Source organism: Bidens hawaiensis, unplaced genomic scaffold, assembly GCF_021521415.1.
Source record: "Bidens hawaiensis isolate Kalapana, Puna unplaced genomic scaffold, B.hawaiensis_p1.1 tig00004003_1, whole genome shotgun sequence".
Taxonomy (NCBI): Eukaryota; Viridiplantae; Streptophyta; class Magnoliopsida; order Asterales; family Asteraceae; genus Bidens; species Bidens hawaiensis.
This window is the reverse complement of record NW_027491234.1, coordinates 736096-759688: the sequence shown is the minus strand read 5'-3', so window position 1 is coordinate 759688 and position 23593 is coordinate 736096. Positions and strand designations below refer to the sequence as shown.

The 23593-nt window shown below is 35.9% G+C and overlaps 1 pseudogene; it reads left to right on the top strand.

Annotated features, from left to right (window-relative positions):
• The first annotated feature begins 11690 nt into the window (after positions 1–11690).
• LOC143624923 (BTB/POZ domain-containing protein At2g46260-like) lies at positions 11691–19449 on the top strand (annotated as a pseudogene).
• Positions 19450–23593: the final 4144 nt, after the last annotated feature.

The following is a 23593-nucleotide window of genomic DNA, read 5'->3' as shown; positions in this document are numbered from 1 at the left end:
TTCTCTCACTCTTTGTAAGCGTAAATTCTCCATCGATCTCATTCCGATGCAAATGGGAAGTTTCGATGTCATAGTTGGCATGGATTGGTTATCTTTGCACCGTGCCGAAGTCGTTTGTTATGATAAATTCATTCGGATTCCGCTTGTCAACGGTAAAACTCTCAAGGTCTACGGCAAAATGTTTCCTAAAAGGCTCAATCTCATGTCGTGTTCTCAATCGCAAAAATACTTACGCCAAAAGTATGTTCCGTTCCTAGCCCAAGCGGTGGTAAAAGACCACAAGGAAAGAAAAATCAAAGATATCTCCATTGTTTGTGATTTCCTCGACGTCTTTCCAGATGATGTTACCGGTCTTCCACCAATTCGTCCGGTTGAATTTCGAATCGATCTTGTGCCTGGCTCAATGCCCGTGGCCAAGGCTCTTTACCGTTTAGCCCCGTCGGAAATGCAAGAGTTATCAAACCAACTCGAAGAACTTTCTGACAAAGGATTATTCATCCAAGCTTCTCTCCTTGGGGCGCTCCCGTCCTCTTCGTGAAAAAGAAAGATGGCTCATTTCGCATGTGCATCGATTATCGTGAACTCAATAAACTTACTATCAAAAATCGTTATCCTTTGCCACGAATCGACGACCTCTTCGATCAACTCCAAGGCGCAACGTGTTTCTCCAAAATCGATCTTCGATCGAGATATCATCAGTTGCGTGTTCGCGAAGAAGACATTCCAAAAACCGCATTCCGTACTCGATATGGACATTTCGAATTTTTGGTCATGCCCTTCGGGTTAACCAATGCACCCGCGGTATTTATGGATCTCATGAACCGCGTTTGCAAACCGTTTCTAGATAAATTTGTTATTGTCTTTATTGATGATATTCTCATCTTCTCTAAATCCAAAGCCGAGCATGAGCATCACTTGCGTTCCATTCTCGAAGTCTTAAGAAAAGAACGACTTTACGCCAAATTCTCAAAATGTGAATTTTGGCTAGAGGAAGTTCAATTTTTGGGACACATCGTCAACGACAAGGGTATTCATGTTGATCCCGCAAAAATCAAAGTCGTCAAAGATTGGAAGACTCCGACTACACCCACGGAAATTCGATCTTTCCTCGGTTTGGCCGGATATTATCGGCGTTTCATCCAAAATTTTTCCAAGATCTCTTTACCCCTCACTTCCCTAACTCACAAAGGACAGCCTTATGAATGGGGATCCAAACAAGAAGAAGCATTTAATACTCTTAAACACATGCTTTGCAATGCTCCTGTTCTAACCCTTCCCGATGGAAACGACGACTTTGTACTATTTTGCGATGCTTCTCATCAAGGTATCGGTTGCGTTCTCATGCAACGAGGTCAAGTTATCGCGTATGCTTCAAGGCAACTCAAGGTCAACGAGAAGAACTACACGACTCACGATCTTGAACTTGGTGCCGTCGTTTTCGCACTCAAAATTTGGAGACATTACCTTTACGGAATGAAATGTGTGGTTTTTACCGATCACAAAAGCCTTCAACACATTTTTGACCAAAAAGATCTCAACATGAGACAACGAAGATGGGCTGAGTTACTTAGTGACTACGATTGCGAAATTCGCTACCATCCCGGTAAAGCGAATGTCGTGGCCGATGCCCTTAGTCGGAAGGTTAATGTCAAATCCGTATTGCTTCTTAGCGTCACCGTTCAAACCGATCTCAAAGCCAAAATCTATCAAACCCAACGAACCTCTATTGACGAAGGCAACATGTACGACGAAATGTCATGTGGAGCCGAGCTTCAACTCGAAACAAAACCCGATGGCTTATTGTATTATCTCAATCGTTTATGGATTCCCGATCGCGATGACCTTCGTACTTGCATACTCGATGAAGCTCACAAGTCAAGATATTCTGTTCATCCCGGTGCGGATAAAATGTATTTTGATCTTCGTTCTACCTTTTGGTGGCCGGGTATGAAGAAAGACGTAGCAACGTACGTTTCAAAATGTCTTACTTGCTCTAAAGTCAAAGCCGAACATCAAAAACCCTTTGGGTTACTCGAGCAACCACCAATCCCTATATGGAAATGGGAAGACATTGCTATGGACTTTATAATGAAACTACCCACTACACAAAAAGGCAACGATAGCATTTGGGTGATTCTTGACCGATTAACCAAGTCCGCTCACTTTATTCCAATTCGAGAAAAATACTCCGTTGAGCAACTTGCCCAAATCTACGTTCGCGAAATCGTGTGTCGCCACGGTTTACCTTTGACTATCATCTCCGATCGCGATGCTCGATTTAAATCTCATTTTTGGCGATCACTTCAAGAAACCTTGGGAACTCGTCTTGATCTTAGCACCGCTTATCATCCTCAAACGGATGGACAATCCGAACGTACGATTCAAACACTTGAGGACATGTTTCGAGCGTGTGTACTCGATTTCGGTGGGAATTGGGATTCTCACATTCCTTACATTAAATTCTCTTACAATAACAGTTTCCATTCTAGCATAGGTATGCCTCCTTTCGAAGCTCTCTACGGTCGCAAATGTCGTTCCCCGATTAGTTGGAACGAAATCGAGGAAGCTCAAATTACCGGACGCGAAATGGTCCAAGAAGCCACCGACTGTATCGACCAAATTCGCAAGAACCTACTTGCCGCTAGAAGTCGACAAAAGAGTTATGCCGACAAACGGCGAAAACCGATCGAATTCAATGTCGACGACCTCTTCCTTCTCAAGGTATCCCCTTGGAAAGGAGTTGTTCGTTTTGGAAAGAAAGGAAAACTAGCTCCCCGTTTCGTAGGCCCATTCAAGATTCTTGAGAGAGTCGGAAAAGTAGCCTACCGACTCGAACTACCGGAAGAACTCACCGGTGTTCATCCGACCTTTCATGTTTCAAATCTCAAGAAGTGCTTAGCCGAAGGTAGTCTCCATATACCTCTTGACGAAATACAAGTCAATGAATCAATGATTATGGTTGAACGACCCGTTGAAATCATGGACCGCAATGAAAAGAAAACCAAGCAAAGTCGCATTAAGTTAGTTAAAGTTCGATGGGAATCACGGCGTGGCGCGGAGTTTACATGGGAACGAGAAGACTCGATGAAGGAGAAATATCCATATTTATTTACATCATCTTAATTTCAGGACGAAATTTCCTAAAGTAGGGGATACTGTGACATTTGTCAATTTCGGGTTATTTTATACTTGTATTCTTAATGTAAACCCAACCCGTTTTGTATCCCGAACCTTTCGATATTATCAAAATGATGAATTGTATGTTAAATATTTGTTTTATAGTTGTTGGATAAAAAAACACCCTTTTCGGTTCTTAAAATTCTCCGAAAACGCTCAAAACGAACTCCAGGGACTAAAACTACCAAAATGGAGACTTGCATTATTAATCATTTCTTGTACTTGGACCATAAATTGCTCAGGAATCTCCTGGGCATGTTCTAATACTTCTCTGTTGTTTCTTTGATTTGAAGCTTCATCATTGTTCTCTTGATTGATTGGATTCGACATTTCTGTAAACATAATTTATATAGTATAAAAGAAATATATTATTGATAATAAACGTTAAAAATAATTGCGTGATACTTAAATAGACAATATGGGTATGAAATATCGATTTATGCTATGATATGTCGTATTTCGAGAGAAATTATAAAAGACCTCTTGTTGACTCTTCCTTTTATTTTTTTTATCACCAATATCTCTTTCTTGAGATTATCTATATCACATAAGGCACAATCTCAATGCTTTTACTTTGATTGAAGGATGATGTTAGATAATCGTGTGAATGACAAATTCATGTATCTCATCACCACTTTGTGATTTTCTGATTATATTTGTTCTCTTTCTAGGTCTTTTCCTATTAAAATACTTTATCTCTCGTTGACTTGGAGAAATTTATCCTTTGAAATATGTTCACCTGGACTTTTCCTTAATCTTATTGATGGATCTTCTTTTACTTCCAATTATATCAGAGATATTACTCAGTTAATTTGTGCTTTCTTTTCTTGATATACTACAATAAAATTTTAAAGACAAGTTCAATATTCGGGGAAATTAAAACATATCTTTTATTCATCTTATTGTAGTTACAAGAGTGCACAAAATTATTATAGCTACACTTGTTTATAGCTACTACTTTTCTTATTATTATTTCTTCCAGCGGATAATTAATTTCTTGATCTTGCTATCCTTCTTGATATTCTCGGCGGTCTTCTTTTCTTTTCCTTTTTCTCTTTCTTTCTCCTTCTCTTCTTCCATCTCTATATAGTTGAGCATTGCGTCGGCTATTTTTGTAACATTTACTCCATAACATGTTGAATCATCTCTGATGTACAGTACTTCATAATCTGTGCTCCAGCCTTCATTGTGAGGATGACCAAAGTATGGATCCTGATTTGTTGGGTAACTAAAATATTCCTGCCCCTGAGGATTTTCTTCCGGATCAGTCATTATTCCTTTTCCCTTTGACTTTATTGATTTCTGGATCTACTTGATCCACTTGATCATGTTCCTTGCACACCTAGTCTTCGAATGATATGGGCTAGTGGGATGTTGGAATCGAAGGAATATGAATTTTCTTCCATTGAGGTCTGATACGAGTCTTCACTACTAGATACTGGGATCAGGAGTAAAGCGGTTCCTATACACCCTTTTCCCTTACCTGAGGGAGGTCGATGGCTCTGATACCAACCTGTCACACCCTGACTTAGGGCCTAGGAATGACACCGTAGTTGGTACCTGTTTTGAAAATATATCAGAGTTGCGGGTTATTAGCGGAAGTCTTTGATTATAATAAAATATTATTTTATTTTAAAAATCTCTTGGATAATAAATATCCAAGTATTTTGGGTTTACAAACCTTGTTTATTCATGTTTATAATAATTCATTTATTTAAAAACTGAGCCATCTTCATCTATGAGCATCTATCTCCATGAATGACTCTAATTCCGTGCTATCTGTGCTATACTTGTTTTCCTGTAATGAGGGAGAAAAATACGTCAACGATATGCTGGTGAATCTTTGACTCTTGAAAACATTTGACTGACAAGATAGTTTTGGGATAAACTCAGCAAAAACGTCTCTTATAACTGGGAACTTGTGCCACTTACATACACACACAATTATGGTTCTCCAATAACTGTTGCCCATTGGAGAACTTTCGTTATGTCTGTTAGCATGCGGCAACGTAGCCTTGATTGAAAGGTTAACAGATGTGTTTGGATCCATACACATGTGTACTCGGTCTGAGTTGCTTTTATTATCTACCTTGTGACTTAGGGATCACGTAATCCCTTAAAATTTAGAGATCACGTAATCTCATATTTGACTGACTGTTTAAGATAAACAACCCGTTTATCTGACTGACTGAAAAAGGTTTGAGGTATTCACCTGTGATTGTGATTGTGATTGTCTTTTCTGAATGATGTGGTAATCTCGTTTGAAAACCCTTGTGAATGATTGATGATTGATCTATAATAAAATAAGTTTATATAAATACTCGGATCGTCTCTTGATCCAGCTACAGACCTTTAGTCTGGTTTTGATAGCTATAAACCTTGACTGATCATTTTTTTGAATAAAATGTTTAAACCCGTAGTCTTTTCATTTGTTACAAATCATGTGTTAAGTTTCTTCTTCATGAAGAAATATCTATTGATAGGTTTCTTCGTCAAGAAGAAACATTGAATTGACTATTACCCCGGTATTTAAATCTTATGTTTCTTAATTATGAAGAAACTATTATATCTGCTTGTATGTAAAAGCTTATGTTTCTTAATCATAAAGAAACATTATTTTAACTATAACATTTGCATGTATAAAGCTATTATAAACATAATTATGATCAAGGTTTTGGGCTATACCCCTGACTATGGTCTAAGCCATATAATATAATAATAAAATAATATTTGGGCAGAACCCCTACCTTAATACGTACTCGGTAATGTTAATACTAATGTGGAATGGAAGCTTGATTGGCAAAACTTCGCTCCTACTCACTTATCTGTTCTAAAGCATGTTAAAACTTCGATACGTGCACGAATTTCATAAAACCGAACCTCGTCTCATCGCGAAAATAAGCCTTCGAAACGTCGGGAGACTCTTGGCACGTACTCCTAGGTTAACTAGGTGAGAATGAGAGTGAAATTGGATGAATGGGGATTGTACCCGTAATTGCCCTTTTATAGGCGAATTTTGGAGACCGTCGCGTAGCGCGATGCCGCAATTCCCCTAAAGTTGCCATGTGGTGACATGTGGTTGGCCACTTGTCCCTGGTTTGCTTAATGGGGTATCGCGTAGCGCGATGCCCCTTTATTCTGGGTCATCGCGTAGCGCGGCGCCCCATTTTTTCTGGTTTCTTGGGAATCATCATCGCGTAGCACGATACTCTTTTATATCTGCCCATCGCGTAGCGCGATGGTTCTGGAAAACCAAATTTTTCATTTTACACTCACTTTAGTTCTAGAAATGTCATTTTTAGCCCAATCTTTGAATGGAGTATTCTCGAGATGTTACACGTGATCCAAGCGTCGATGCCATAGGGACGAGTCATTCTCCGAGGCCTTGGACAGCAGACAAGAAGCAGTCCCCATTGAGTAATTGCTTCTCATGTCCAGAATGTATGCATCATTATGCCTCAGAGTACGCATCAAAATCCACTCATCGGGGACTTTAAAACCTGGTTTGAGAATTAGACACTCATTTTCTGTAAAGAGGGTTGAGAAATGCTTATCACAGATTTGGGAGACACTGAGCAAATTGTGGTTGAGCTGCTCCACAAGGTTCACATCCTCGAAAGTCAGGATTCCATTTGATACCTTGCCTTGTTTCGTGATTTCTCCTCCTACATCACCAGCAAAGGAGACATGTCCTCCGTCGAATGGTTTGACATCAAACAGCAAAGACTCATCTCCAGTCATGTGTCGGGTGCAGCCACTGTACAAGTACCAAATACTGTTGACAGGCCTTCCAGGCTGACCCTACACACAAGAACAGCTAGTTAGTAGAAGGGTCCCGAGACTTAGTTGTCTCAGGAAGATTAAACATAAAATCACCATGTTTAATTTTATAATTCTTGAAAATGTAATCTTTTGGTGAATCAGAATCTGAAGAGCAATCCCTCGAGGAACATGAGTTATGTTTTCCTCAGTTTTGGAAAGGTTTTCTGGATTGCCTTCGTTTTGGTTTGGACTTAACAACAAAGTCCTCAGTGTGTTTCTTGTTGAAAACATTTGAAGGGCTCTTTGGCTTTTCAGCTTCTGAACCCTTTGCTAACCTTTTTCTTTCCCTTTGGGTTAACCAAAATGGTTTCTTTGGTTTCTTTTCTCTTTTAGATCTTGAATCCGTCTCACTGGCAGAGGAGTGACTTTGGTGAGTCATTTTCTTAGGTTTGTGATCAACCTTAGGAAATGCCTGACCAAACTTACTGTTTAAATATCTTTGTTGCTTGTGCCAGTTTTTGCAATGTCTTGTAAGATGAGAAGGATTTCCACAAACAAAGAAACATTTTCTTTGGTTGAATCTACAGACTTCTTGCTCACTGAAGTATGTGTGATTTGACGTATAAGGTGATGTAGTCGGGTTCTAACTCTCCATTTTGCTTACAACCCAAGTTTAACTTTCCCACATTCACCATTGTTTACATCACATGCTTCACAAGACACATTGATGTTAGTTTTATCATATGGTAGGACTGGAGCTGCAGTTTGTGAGACAGGAGGAACAAATTTCACAGGTTTTGGTATTTTAACATCCCCGTATGACATTTCTTCCTCAAAAGAAGTATTATAGCTGAAGTGGGTCAAGCTGGTATAATTATCATTTAGAGGAGGTGGTACAGTCGTATAATCATACCCTAGCCCAACCTTCATCTTAGTACTTCTCTGGGCTCCAATAATATCATCTAATTTCTCTGATGATGTTTCAAATATTTCGACTATCTTTTCTTGTTTCCTTTTATCAGAAGCCTCAAGTTTCAGATTTTCAATTTCATCTTTAAGTTTTGAAACTATGTTCTTATAATAAATTACTTCTTGCTCTGTATGAAAAATTTTAAGTCTCAGATTTGCTACATCATCACGGTGAGTTTCAGTTTTCTCAATGTAAATCTTATCAGCTTTTACATATTCAGTGTTCAATTCTTTGAGTTTTGAAATTTCTTTCAAAACCTCATTGTGATTGTGTCTATAAAAATTAACCTTGTTAATACATGCTTGAGAGCAAAGATTGCTGAATACCTCGTTGTCATATGTGACACATGAGAACCTGCACACGAAGATGAAGACGCTTCGTTGTTTGAAGAAAAAGTCATTCCAGCCATGTTAAGAGGATTATTCAGCTCCTGAAACTGGTCATCCCAATCCAAGCCGGTATGGACCTCTTCTTGAGAGACAAGGGCTTTTGAATTTGAGCTTGAGTTTCCCTTGTGTGGATAATTTCCAATTCTTGGAACTGAAGTGCTGGGCTTTTGTACCATGTTCCTTTTCCCAACTGACCTGCTGTTTTCTTCATCAGACACTTCTGTCACCCGAATGTCGCTTGCTGGTTTTGGAGGATTTGTGCACTCTCTTGAAAAGTGACCCAGTTCATTACAATTGTAACACCTCAACTTCTCTTTGTCAAACCCGATTCTTTTATTGTCATAGTCATTGAAACTATTCTTTCCGTACTTCTTCATAAAGTTTGTTGCCCTGTGAACTGCCATAGCCATCTGATACTTGATATCCATTTTCTTGAGATCTTTCTTGTTGATATCTTTCAGATCACCTTGTTCGAATTGTGGTGGCAACAACTTTCCTTGCAACAATTCTTCTTGACTTGAAAGAAAAGCTCGAACAATTGCAACGTTGGAGTCATTTAACAAAGGAAGTGCTTCACAGTAGCTGGAAATCTGACTTTGCTGTGTTTTTGAAGAGGAAGTGATTCCATGGGCTTTCAATGCTTGTTCAACTGCAATATCAACAGCCTTTTGAAATGAGCTTGAACCAGATGACACAGACTGATTGCCAGTTGAGATAAATGTTGTCTTCTGTGGAGGCACAACTGAAGAGTACTTTGGAGTGTTTACTGGATACATGTTTTGCTGGGATTTGCTTATGAAAGCAGTAGGCATTGAAGTTCCAGTATTCATTCCAGCTTGATTTAGAAAACTTATATGGTTGTTCATCCTCATTTGCTCATCCATTTCAGTATTTGAAATTGCATTCAAGTTAGTAGTTCTCTTGATTGTCACAGTATTGGTACTCCAGCTATACGACAAAGAATTCATTAATTTGTGGTTGATTTCAGAATTCATGATGTTGACACTAGCAGCTCTAATTCTTTCTAACAACTTTTCAAATCTTTTTATTAAGTCCCCTACACTTTCACCTTGACGATAGTTGAACATGTTAAACTCTTCCTTCAACAGGGCCTTCTTATTTTCCCTTATCTCAGCATTTCCTTCAACCTTTTTAACCAGTGCATCCCACAGTCCCTTGGCAGTTGTGTGTTCCCGTAGAGTCTCAGTAATTTCATTGGAAAGACAGACAGTTAGAGTGAGGTATGCTTTCTTGTCTTGCTCTATCAAGGTCCTATCATTTTGATCATAACTTTCAACTGGTTTTGGTTGTTCCCCATTTGGAGTGATGGTCATGGGAACATGAGGACCTATTTCAAAACATCTCATCAACTCAAAGTTGGTCAAAGAAATAAAGTTCATGAACCTCCACTTAAAATCAGCAAAGTTGTCATCTAAGGTCATGAATTTTAGAGGTATTGTATTTGTTCCCACTTGATTCTCAAGCAACAAGTACCCCTTCAACAACTCAGAATCTGTATTAGACATGATTCAACAGTTTCAAACACCAAAAGTCCTTAAACAAATGAGATTTCACAAAACAGAACAGGAATTTCGCAAAGAATGCGAAAAAAACAAATTTCAAACAATTCGCAAGATTTGCGAAGCAAAGTTCTGAGTGCGATGCGAACTTTCTTCAAGCGAAGCGAACTTTGATGCGAAGCGAAGTCACAAGCGAAGCGAACTTTCAAGCGATGCGAAGCTTGTCTTACGAAGCGAAGTTTTCAGGCGAAGCAAATTTTAGTGCGATGCGAAATTTTCTCAATCTTCTAGAAGCAATCTTTCTCGTGATCTGTTTTACCTAACTTGTCAGAGTTTAGTACAACGACCCTACGGTACATGCGAATGCGAATTTTGAAACCCAAATTTCTCAACAACCTTAAACACTTATTTCTTTAATTTTAACACCTTTTAAGCTTGATATTTCAACAATAACAACTTCTAAGACATTTTGTGTTGCTTTTGAACCCGAATCTTTTTGTAGTTTTGTGGTTTTCTTTGCAAGAACCTTTTCTTTTCACTTTCTCAATATATAAACCCAAGGTTGTGATCCAAAAACCTCAACTGGTGAGCCAAAGCTCTGATACCAATTGTAGGTCCCAAATGGTTGAATCTAACAACTATTCTTGGATCAACCAAACTTGATGCTAGCGGAATATCACACCAAGCATCTTGGTCTCGGATCTTGAGGTTATTTTCGGTTTTGAGAGAGAGAGAAAGAGAGAGCAATATAATAAGATTGGACAAAAGCTTGGTTTCTCATGACATGCTTCCCTATTTATAGGAAGCATGCATGAGAACTTTGGTCTATTTCCTATCAAATGGCCCAATAGGCTTGTTTACATGGCCTTGGGCCCAAACATACATAACCACAAAAATACATATAAAAGCCCAAACTAATGTTCCAATACAAAAGACTTAATAAATAAAACGGGACCTAACACGAATAATTTAAAACAACCCCGTTATACGAGGAATAAAATCTAGTAGACAGATATAGATGGGCTAAGAACATTCCTAATTGCTTTTTGATCAAATGTCACAGTCCACGTGGTGATTTCATTTTCAACCCAAAATGCGATTTATGTTTGCGGATCAGCTTGTTTGCTAAGTATGAGACACCTTTTTTAAATATTTACAATAATTACTCGTACCTAGATATGGAATCACATTTGTACAAGTTGTTACAATGTGTACATCTTCCATTTAGAACACCATCTTCGTCTTTGGTCCCAAGTAATTGGTGGAACTAAGGCAATAGCGGAGTAGTAATCGATGGAATAGTAATCTGCTATAGGCGTGCTAAAGTCTAATACTATTAATTAGGGAATAAATGGTTAAACAGTTTTTTCGAGTTTACTCAAAACCTCTGAAAAGGAAATATCTACGTGACTCAAAAATATAACGGGTCGAGTTTGGGTTTGTTAAAACTTGGGTTGGGGTTTCATAAGTACGAATACTTTCATGTTCATGTTAAGAGAGTATCCGAAGCCATTTCTTTTCAAGCCGAGGTCCACACAAACAACATTATGCATTTAGGCTAAAACAAGATAAACTTGGATGGAGAATAATTATTTCTCCTAAAATTTTGCTAAAACTGATAAAACCCATAAATATATTAATTAAACATATTCTTTAAGGTTTGGTACATATCTATTATTTATTTTTATTTTTATTTTTATTTTATAATTTAGCTTTGTTATTCACCAATTAACTTGGTTGGTAAATTTGTTAAATGATTAACTAGGGTTTTCATCATCTCTCTCATATTCTTTTCACATACGATGACAGGTTCCAATTATGATACGTTCGATCCTACAACGTTGGTCATAGATTCTAACTTCACTCCTGAAGATGACTGCGACCACGACGACTTCACTTTCGCGTTCAACAATAGCAAATTCTCCAATCGTGTTCTTCACATCAATATTCTCCAATCGTGTTCTTCACATCAATATCTTTCCTGAGCTGACCGAGTCTACACCATCACCATCAGGCATCAATCTTTTACTATTATCGTTGTTTTTTTGTTTCACTATATATTACAATGATATGAACTGAAACTTGGGTTTGTTAATCCATAGGAAGAGATCAAACCTTACATATTAGCTCGCCAATTTTAGCGGCAAGAAGTCCATTTTTCTACAAGGTGACAAGACACTAAATTTGTAGTTTTGTTACTATATTAATGGTCAAATATCATAAAAATATCGACATACTTTTTATTTTTGTATCGATGAAATTTTTGTACATTAAAGTCGGGTTATATATATCAATTAGCATATGAATATAAAAAATTGCTATGCAATGTATCTTCACTTTCAGAATCTATTAAATAACTATAAATCTAAGGATTTTATATTTTACAAAACTTGTGGATTAAAAACTTATAGGACCTATTGATGGATCCTCTTGATTGTAGGTCCTCTTGATGGATCAAGATAAGTTAATTGTAGGTCCTTTTGATGGATCTCACAACTTGACTCGGATCAATCCGTGTTGTTGGTTAGCGAAAATCACCAACGACACTCGGATCTCGGATCTTAGTTTTGTTATTCTAAAAGAGAGAAAAGATGAAGAGAGAGAGTTTATTTCCAAAAGTTTTCTTTGAATTGTGTTGAGTTCTTATGGAGAAATGGGTTAAGTTGCCTTTATATAGGGTCCCCATTTCTCCAAAGTTTACATAATAAACTTACAAAATAAACATACAGAGTACGTACTACACCGACTAAAGCAAACTAAAACGACATATACAATCCTAAAAACAATATATAATATTGGCCCTACAATCTCCCTCTAGGATTGAGTATATCGAGGAACCTTCGTCAAGTTCTTTGCTTCGTCTTTATTTCTTGAAACTAGTACTTGTCTTGATCCAGGGTCTTGAACGAGATTGGATCTTGAACAAATCTTTATTTTCCAGTCTTGTAAACTTGAACTTCAATCTTATTTTCTATGAATGATCGACTACAGCAAATTTTAGAAACATCAGATGCGGGAGGCTCGACATCTAATTTCTTTTGTTGACTTTCTTGTGCCGACTGGTTTCTTTCCTTGTCTTTGAATGCAATCAGTTCATTTTTAGCTTCAACCACCAGCTTTCACGTTCTCATTTTCTTTTCGCTTCAGCATCTGCCACTTCAAGCAGATTTGATCTTGATCGCACACAACTTGGAACGATAAGATTCGTTCACAGACCCTCTCGAGGGTCAAGAAGAAATCGTTCATAGGCCCTCCCAATTTCAGTCCCTCAACTTGTAAATGATTTGTTTAAGTCCCAGATTTCCAACGAATAATGCATGAACGACCTTGACAACAAAGCACATGATTTTGAATGAAACAAAGTTTAACAAAATATGTACGAACATAATAAAAACTTAAAATCTTTTTGGCATTTTCATATATTTTAAAAATAACGAAAATATATACATAACATTTTGAAGTTGAAACTAAAATAAAACAAAATCAAAATAAACAATAAAAGATAGGAGTAAAGATGAAATTAATATTATATATCAATAATGTTTACAAAATTTTCTAATGATTTTAATATTTTTGTGAGAAAGATCATAACATGGAATCATATTTTGCAAAGCCCTAGATTGCGTTTCCATTTTGATATTATTATGTCACAATTTCATAACGACTGTAGATATTGTCCGTTTGTTTAACTTGACAAGTGTTTTGATGCCAAAGTGATACGTTTAAAGTACAATTAGGCAAGGTGCTTATGTAGTCCCACTTAATCAGACATGTTACTTATTTCATCATATCTCGGGCTTACTTTGTGTTAACATATCACCTCAACTTGACTTAAACATTTCTTATTTGATCATAGTATACTTATTAACATACTTGACACTTTATTCTTTATTTTTGCACACTTGACTCGATCTAGAAAGATTAAAATAAAGCAGAAGATTCAGGGCTTTAACAATCAGATCTTGTATGACTACAAACAGAAAAAGTCCAAGGCTTGAATCAAAATTAAATGAAGAAATAAAGCAGAATTAAAATCCCTAAGATTGACTTTTTTTTTTACTCTTTTTCTTGAATTTTCTTTTTCTTTTCTGACTATTTTGTTTTTCTTTTTCTTGCTTTTCTTTGAAACTTTTCTTGACTCAATTAGAAAATTAAAAATTGACACATATTTCATAAGACGACTGTGATCAGGTAAAAAGAGGCTTGGGTATGACATGTATAATTACATTTCTGCCTTCATGAATATGACTTCACGGAATTATGCAACCGCTTCATAATCGTATATCCACTAGTACCAGCAGGAATTTAAGTTTATATCACCCAACACTTACTTGTTTGTCAAGCCTATCTACACAGCTGTGAGTGATTTTGTAGACTTTTGATCTACTCTTTTCATGCGCTAGGATCATTGCATATCAATGTACTATCATTTTCCAATGGTTAGATCAATTCTCAAAATTTGAAAATTTTAATTATCCGACTCCCTCTAAGCAGGAACTCCCTCTAAACGGGACAATTCCTTTTAGATTTTCTTAAAAGTAATATAAAATCTTTTTGGTAAATCAAATGATTTGTTTTTGCTTTTCTTAAGATGAATTGAAAATCTTTTTGGTGAGTTAAACTTAACTCATTTTCTCCCTCTAAAATTGTGACATGTTTGAAAAATATTTACAATTTTATATAAAAAAAAAAGATAGATAGGTTGTTTTAATCAAAATTGATCATGTCGAACGATTCGACCAGAAATTCAAATCGGGTATGATCGATGGCTTTAGTGAAAAGGTCAGCAAAGTTGTTGTCAGATGGACTATCTTAAGCATGCATTATCACATTGTATAAAAAAGTTGAAGAGATTCAAACCAAGATCCAACAGCTGATGCTAGATCCATCACTTGAAAGAAGCAGTTGGACGAGGTTGGTTTGAGAAATGCTCGAAAAGTTATTGTTGAACCATTTAAACAAGGCTTCCCTTCCATGAAGTTTGTCCTCCCATGTCGCTTATGAAAGACTCGAATCCGCCATCAAATGGTTTAGCATCAAATAGCAAGGGTTCGTCTCCCATCATATGCCGGGTGCAATCACTATCTAAGTACCTAATACTATTGATAATCCTCCTTGATTGACCCTGCATGCACTAAGCGTTCAAATAGACATGGATTCCCAGGATACTTTTGTCCCGGGAAGGTCAACCGTAAATCGACCAAACTTGATTTTATTTCCTGAAAACCATTTATTTCTTGTTGGATCCTCACTTGATGAAGAACAGTCCTTAGGAATCCAAGTAAAAACTTGTTCCTTGGTTTTGGAAATTTTGGACTTTTCTTTTCTTGATTTTGAAACTGTTTTTGGTGAATCCTCAGACTTTACAGTCTTAGGATCCTTTTTGATTTTATCCTTCTTGATTTTCCAAAAAGGTTTCTTTTTTTGTTTTACTTTATTTACTTTGGATCTCACATCTATTTCACTGGGTTCACTATCAGCTTGATCAGTCCTTGAATCAGGGCTACTAAAAGCTCCTTTTGGGGACTGACTAAGCCGCCTTTGAATATCAAGCTGTTGCTTGAACTAGTGCATGCAATGTCTTGCAAGGTTAGAAGAGTGACCACACACAAAACAACACTTTCTCCTGGGAGTGCCAAAGAACTCATCTGAACTATAATGTGGTTGGTGTGGTGGGAAAGATGATCCTTGGAAAGGAACATGATTATAAAACACATTTGTGTAATATGGATCAACAAAATTTTGTTGATAATGACCATGGTAGTTGTTGTCACAGAAGTTGTATGGCTGAGGATTTCTAAATTGATTGGTTGTTTGAGAAAATGATCGTTTATTTGGTGGAACATATTTACACGAAGTACTTGTCTTTTCATTTTCAAAAACTTTGCTTTTACTTGAATTATCCTCAGTCTCACAACTTGATGATGAAAAACTTGATATGTTCACCTCAACATGCCTACTTTCGTTGACACATTTTTCAACAAAAGTTTCATCACAAACGGTTTCATAATCTGAGTCAGAAGAAGAACATTCATTTTCATTGCAAACGTTTGTACAACTATCATCACTTGAATTTTCACAAAATACATAATTTGACCCTGACTTTAAACTTCCCAACATGGATTCACAAACTTTATTACAAACTGGATTGTTAATAGTTTTGGTTAGATCCACACATGATTCAAAACGTGGTTCTAACTTTCTTTTTAGCTTACAACCCAGGTTAACCGTCCCACATTCACCACCATTTACATCACCTGCTACACAAGACACATTGATGTCAGATTTATCAGATGATGGGACTGGAGCAGCAGTTTGAGAGGCAGCATGAACAAATTTCACAGGCTTTGGTATTCTACCAACCCCGTATTCCATTTCCTCGTTTGGAAAAGTATTATAGCTAAAGTGGGGCAAGCTAGTGTAATTATTATTCATCAGTGGAGGTACTGCTGAATAATCATATCCTAGCGCCGCTTTAACTTTGGTACTTCTCTGGGCTCCAATAAGATCATCCAATTTCTCAGATGATGCTTCAAATCATTCAACTTTCTTTTCCTTTTCCCTTTTGTCAGAAGCATCAAGTTTCAAATTCTCAATTTCCTCTTTTAGTTCAGAAATTATATTTTTATAATAGATAACATCATGCTCCTTTATAAAAATCTTAAGTTTAAGATTTGCCACATCATCATGATGAGTTTTAATCTTTTCAACGTAGATCTTGTCAGATTTTACATATTCAGCATTTAACTGACGAAGTTTTGCATTTTCTTTCAAAACTTCGTCTTGATGATATCTATTGTATGTGACTTTGTTGATGCATTATTGAGAACAAAGATTGTAATTTACCTCATCAGCTGGTGATGTGTCGGGAATGATAGGACATGCATGATTGCTTTTACCGGCAACACTTGTCCCAACTTTATTACTTGTCCCAACTTTATTTTCTTTGGACTGATTGTTCATTTGGAGCTTATCTTCCATTATTTCAAAAGACTTGATGGTAGAAGTGATCTCTGAAAGTGTCATGGTATACAGGTTTGTGGTTCTTTTGATGGTAACCATATTGATGTTCCATGTGTAAGGTAGTGAATTCAACAACTTCATGTTGATCTCAAACAAACCATTGATGATACCGACACTACTCATTTTGGAGACGAGTGACTCAAATATGTTGATGAGAGAGGCAACCGATTCTCCTTTAATATGTATAAACATGTTGAATTCTTCTTTTAATATTTTCTTTCGGCTTTCTCCCATATCCAGATTCCTCCAAGTTTAAGTTCGTAAGACATTTTTTTTTTTTTTTGTAGAGAAAGAGAAAAAAAAAATTAAGTTTTTTTTTTTTTTGCTACAGTACCGAGTTGCTACAGTGCATGCGACGCATGAGTTGCTACAGTTATGCGAAATCTTTTTGCTACAGTACCTCGGAGATGCCACTGCTACAGTACCCGTTATTGCTACAGTACCTCGGCGATGCGACTGCTACAGTACCTGATGCGATTTTTTTTTTTTTAGAATATAGCACCTCAACTTCCAAAGAGTCAAAAAGACTTTATTCTAAAAATCAATAAATCGGCCTAGATCTGAGTTTTAAACCGAATCTGAGCTCGGACACTAAAACTTAAAACACTAAAAACTTAGATTTGGTGATTCTCGTGTATTTCCAAGGTGTAAGGGACTCCAAAAGAGGTGAGTAACACGAAATCAATCTCAAATCCAACAAAAACTAAGATCAAAACCTGAAAAGTTTGACCCAAAATCCACAAAAAGTTGAGCCGAAAGCTCTGATACCACTTATAGGTCCTCTTGATGGATCTCACAACTTGACTCAGATCAATCCATGTTATTGATTAACGGAAATCACCAACGACACTCGGATCTCGGATCTTAGTTTTGTTATTCTAAAAGAGAGAAAAGATGAAGAGAGAGAGAGAGAGAAAGAGTTTATTTCCAAAAGTTTTTTTTGAATTGTGTTGAGTTCTTATGGAGAAATGGGTTAAGTGGCATTTATATAGGGTCCCTATTTCTCCAAAGTTTACACAATAAACTTACAAAATAAACGTACCGAGTACGTACTACACCGACTAAAGCAAACTAAAACGACATATACAATCCTAAAAACAATATATAATATTGACCCTACATTAATCATATTTTTATTTTGGTACATAATATGTCACATTTTTGTTCAAATTTAACATGTGAAGAGACTTGACTTACAAAAAATTGTTGAGGGATTTTTAATGAGAAAAACCAGAAAATAGATTGATTTTTATAGTATTTTCCCTATAGTATTGTTATTCTTGTTTTTTCATACATGTAGTTGTTTTCAAATGGGATGAGAGAGTCCAAATAATGTCATGCAACCTTGCGAATCAAGCCACGGGTTTGTAGTAATTTCTTATTTATGCTTTACGTTCATGTCTAATTTTTAGTTTAATTATTGTTTTACTATCAGAGGAAACTGGTCTCATGAAACTATTAGAGTTTATGTATAGCAATAATTTGAAAGTTACAACTGCTTCTGCCGTGCTTGATGTACTAACACTTGCTGACAAGTTTGATGTTGCTTCATGCATAAGATATTGCGGCCGTTTATTAAGAAATCTACCGATGACACCTGAATCTGTATTAGTTTATCTTGATCTTCCTTCAACCATTTTAGTATCTGAAGCATTCCAGCCACTAACTATTGCTGTCAAGCGGTTCTATGCTGTCCATTTCAAAGAAATAACCAGGTATAGCTTCATCAAAACCGCATCCAAAGCGATTAATGTTTCGTGAATTATCTAAAATTTTTATGAATAATGGCAGGTTTCCGGATGTAATTCTTGGCTTGCCACTTGATGGTGTAGAGGCGATTATAGCGAGTGATGATCTCCAAGTGGTGTTAGAAGATGAAGTTTTCCATTTTGTCATTAAATGAGCCCGAGCCCAGTACCCTAAAATAGAGGAGTGTCGTCAAATCATCGCGACCCGCCTTGCCAAGTTTATTCGTTACCCTTACATGGCTCGTGCAATGCTTACAAGTGTCCTCACTTGTGGTGAGTTTGACCTAAAATTTGCCCTAAAGGTAGTAACCGAAGCAATTTCTTTTCAAGCTGAGGTCCCAGACAGGCACCACGCATATATCCGGGATGAAACCTCTAATCTTAACTGTAGATTCGTGGAGCGGGCCTACAAGTTACGACCCATTAAGATGGTTGAATTTCTACAACCACGTCCACGTTGTGTGGTGTACTTAGAATTAAAGCGTGATCAGTGTGCGAATTTGTTTACATCCGGAAATGTTTATTCTCGATCATTTTACTTGGGTAGTCAACGTATTTATTTTAAGGCCCGACGTTACATGGACCGATTCAGGCTTCTTTTAGCTATTGTAAAAGAGGCGGGTACTCTTGCGTTTGACTGTGAGTTTGCAGTAAGATATTCAAAGCCCACTCAAGAGTTTGTTAGCATATTCAAAAAGAGTTTTACGCTTACGGGTGGTAAGGAGACCAGATTCCTATGTTTGAATTCAATTCCATGGACTCGTTTTATTCGGGAAGATAGTCTGTATTTCATTGATGATGTTTATCATGTTAGGGCGGAGCTTACTGAACAATCTTTTGTAAAGGGTAATCTAGATTGACCATTGGTACTGTTTTGCTGTTATGTTAGTTAAATAGCTATGGTTATATATTATTGAATGTTATTTAGCACATGATTACTTATTTCATAATTATTCTTAACTATTAATATGTTTAATGTGATTTCATTGAACTCTTCTAAAGTTCATGTCTTACAACCAAAATAATTACATGTACAATTATAGTTTTGTTAATAGAATTCGAATTCTAATGAATCTAATGAATCTACACTTGTAGATTCTTCTGTTATTGTTGCATTATATGAACACGTACACATAAATTTATCTACGCATATATGTATATCAATTGCATTCGCATAACCATGACCAAGACGCGTCAACCCAGCAAACTGAAAATGACCCGTTTTGATTAGAGTTAATTGTGACCCGTTTTCGGACCCACTCATTTTCCCACTAACAGGAAAATAGAAAATATATTGAGCAAACAAATCTAGAAGATATTTTACCTCTCTAGCCAGTACCAACACGAGTTCTATTAGAATAAGATACTCGCAATTGGGTTCTCACACTTAATCTGGGTGTCTGATTTAACATACCAATAGAACCCTTTAAACAAATATATTACTTTTGTCGGCAATCCGACTCCATACATTGAATTGATCTACATTTCACGGCCATTTGCTAATCTGCAAAACCATTAATCATAAATCAATAATAGATATCAACATTTATAATTATGATTAGAGGTGAGCAAAACCGACCTGCCAAACCCATGAATACTACTCGCTGGTTCAGTCCAGGTACTGATATTACACTTTTGCTTTCAACAAATATGATAAAACATTAAGGGCCGGTTTAATTCAACCAGAATAAACAGTAACACAAATGCTACTAACGAGTAAAAATTTGGGATTATGTCACAACTCCGTATGGGTGATAAGTTAGAACCTAGCTAAACAATAATTTGAATTAATAGGATTCACTCCCAATATGCACTCGTGTCACTGCTAATATAAGGAAATGGCATAAACTTTCGAAGGCATCCTTTAATTATATATTACCAACATTTACCATAGAAACATGAAAAAGGGCCCAACCCGAACACTGCTCGCCATGCCGAAAAGGTTATGACCAACTAACTATTTTTCTATTTTAACAGTCATTTGCCTTACTGACGGACCATTGACCCACCTAATCAATTCCATGAGCCAGGAGGAAACTCACCATAAATGAAAAACCCGTTGGCCCAACTAACTAACTTAACGGTTTCTTTACTTTCTTTTATGGACCTTGCAATTTAAGAAGCGTAACTACTAAACTTAGCCTGGTACAATGCCGGCCTTATGCTTTACCAACTCAAGCACTAGCTTGGGGCCACCACTTTTTTAAGGCCTCAAAAACTATAAATATTCATCTCTTTTTAGTTCAATCCTTGTCTAGTATTGATAAGAGTAGTGCATGTATATATGGTACATGATGTTTTCCATAATTCATTATTGATATATTTTTAAGCTTTAAAGATCAGCATCATTATTTATAGTCTTTTACTGGGATCTTCTATATAATTATTTATAGTTTTTATAGTAGAGGAATTGATTTATCAACATTCTAATGATGATCATTTAGAATGCTAACAACTTTCATGTTTCCGTTAATGAAAAACAGGACTATATTTTGTGGATTTTATTATTTTTGTTTAACACGAATTTCTTTTTAAGTCTTGTCGATCGTTTGTGGGACTTGAAACCAAGACCTCCCCTCTCAAACCCAGGTCATTGTCCAATATTGATCCACGTTTCAACTTGTTAGATTTTTAGCAAAATTATTAATTATTTTTCACGAAAACACCTCGGTTTAGAACTCGCTTTGGGCCACCAAAATCGTTGGGCCGGCCCTGGCCTGTTAATGAAGCATCCTAAATTAGTGTAGAGAAATTATTGAAAAATATAAAGCTAAATGAAAATGTAGGAGTAGAAAACGAACATGTAAAACAGTTTATACTGAGACACAAAACTGTAAGTATTAGAAGTTATTAAGACAGCATATGAATCAGAATTTCAAAATGAAGCGAATTCACAGGTTTGGTTTAATCTAAATAAGTTGGCTGTAACTCGCGACATGTTTAGCTAAACAGGTCATGTCGGGTCGATTTGATGGTTTCACAGGTTGACTTGTTTAAGCCGTTTATTTCAATTCTTTTAAAAAGATTTTGTGTTGTGTAGTAATAACTTCGATCAACAGATTCGGTATGTTAATATGTTATGTCAAAATTTAAAATGGTTTTACAATTTAATCGTAATTACTTTAGCTGCATTTGTATTTTCTTGTTTTTTCTCAATTTCTGTAATATAGACTATTAATAAGAGAATTACAAAAAAAAAAAAAAAAAAGAAGAAGAAGAAGAGAAAAAAACATTGGATTGAATGAGTGGTATTTGTTTCAAACCGGAAAACCGTATCGTGTTCGAGATTAATTATATGCATAACATGATTTTCATGTGTGTGTCGAGTTCGGCCTGCCGATTTAGTTAACACCTGAAGACGAGGGACAGATAAAACCAAGTCCTAAGCTGCAAATTATGTCTTGTAAATATTACAACAATTGAATATCGAAGATAGTTGGGTGGGCATTGGAAAAATATTAGTAATTTCAGTTACGTACACGATTATGAAATTGGTGTTTAATATCCGGTACCCATCGGGTAAGCGTTATGGCATACACACAAGTTCACTTGTAAGCCTGTAGGTATCAGGTATACTTGTTTATGGTCTTATGTGGTTAAAGTTACCATTTAGTATGTCGTGACACAAAATCCGAACCTGAACTCGCCTTAAAAGTATAAAATATTCAACTATACTTTTAACGATTTAAGAATTTTAGTAACATATTTCTAACTATTTTATCATGTTATTTGTTATATTTTAAAAATATATAATATGTTTACATATTCTACGTGAACAATCAGTTGGATATTACCTAACATCATACCGTCCAAACCTGCAAATCTTTTCTAAAATGATTTAGTACTTTAATATCCAACGCTCGTATAAAATGTTACTAGTATGAAGCTTGAAATTGATTCATTTGGTTCGATTTTAGCATAGATTTTATATTGGAAAGATATCATTGAACATAGCTGGCCGAGTAGTATTAAGAGTCACGCCAATGACGTTGTAGTTGTTTGATAACGGGTTTGGCGGGTTATCAGGCATGTTATTTACCATATATAATTTTGAAGTTTATTAATAATATTTTATACATAAAAATGTAATCATTTTTAATGTTTTAGCCGGGTATTAATAGTTAAAAAGAAAAACGTATGTTATAACTTAAAACATTAAATGAGATTTAATGGTGTTAATGATAATTAACAAACTTATGAATTTATCAAAATTTAATATAGCTTTTCCAATATCAAACTAATGCATATAAGTTTGTACAATACAATGTCACAGTCATCCTTCTAGCACCCTAGGTTTTGCCACAACCTTCTAGTCTTGTGATTTTTGTTGGCCCCTCTTCCAGCTCAACTTTTTAGGCTAAATTACAAGCAAAAGATCATGTACCATACATGTTTTATAGTCGGGCTAATGTGACATATAAACTGTTGATAGCCGGTCATTTTAAATGCAAAAACTAAATTTTAATATCCAAAGTACCATTCATTGATCAAGAATAAGAATAACTCGTACTATCAACGTGAACACACTTAGAGCATCATCCATTTCCCTGTTTTAAAGTCTAAAATGACACTAAAAATCATACTTTCTTTCTTATTTTCTATTAAATAATATTTTTTAATATTTTTATTTTTATCCACCACAAGTCACAACATCCTAAACCATTCCTTGAATTATAAAAATTCCACTCACATATTGTGATGGATAGGATGGGAATGCTCTGGCAATTACTTTTTACTTTTGTAGTTATAAAAAAACAATTCCCACTCTAATGAAAAAGCAACTTCTGTTGCTCCTAATGAACATTTTTATTACAATCATAATGTTGAATTATTTTGAAACAACACAATTAAAAGTTAGAGACAAGTGATGTTACATTTTCGTAAAGCATCATTGCCTTTGGAATGAAATTGAAAGTAAAGATTGTCATTAGTCATACTATATTTACGGATTATTACCAGTTATAATTTGAATAATTAGTATCCCGTCAGCTATAATTTAAAAAA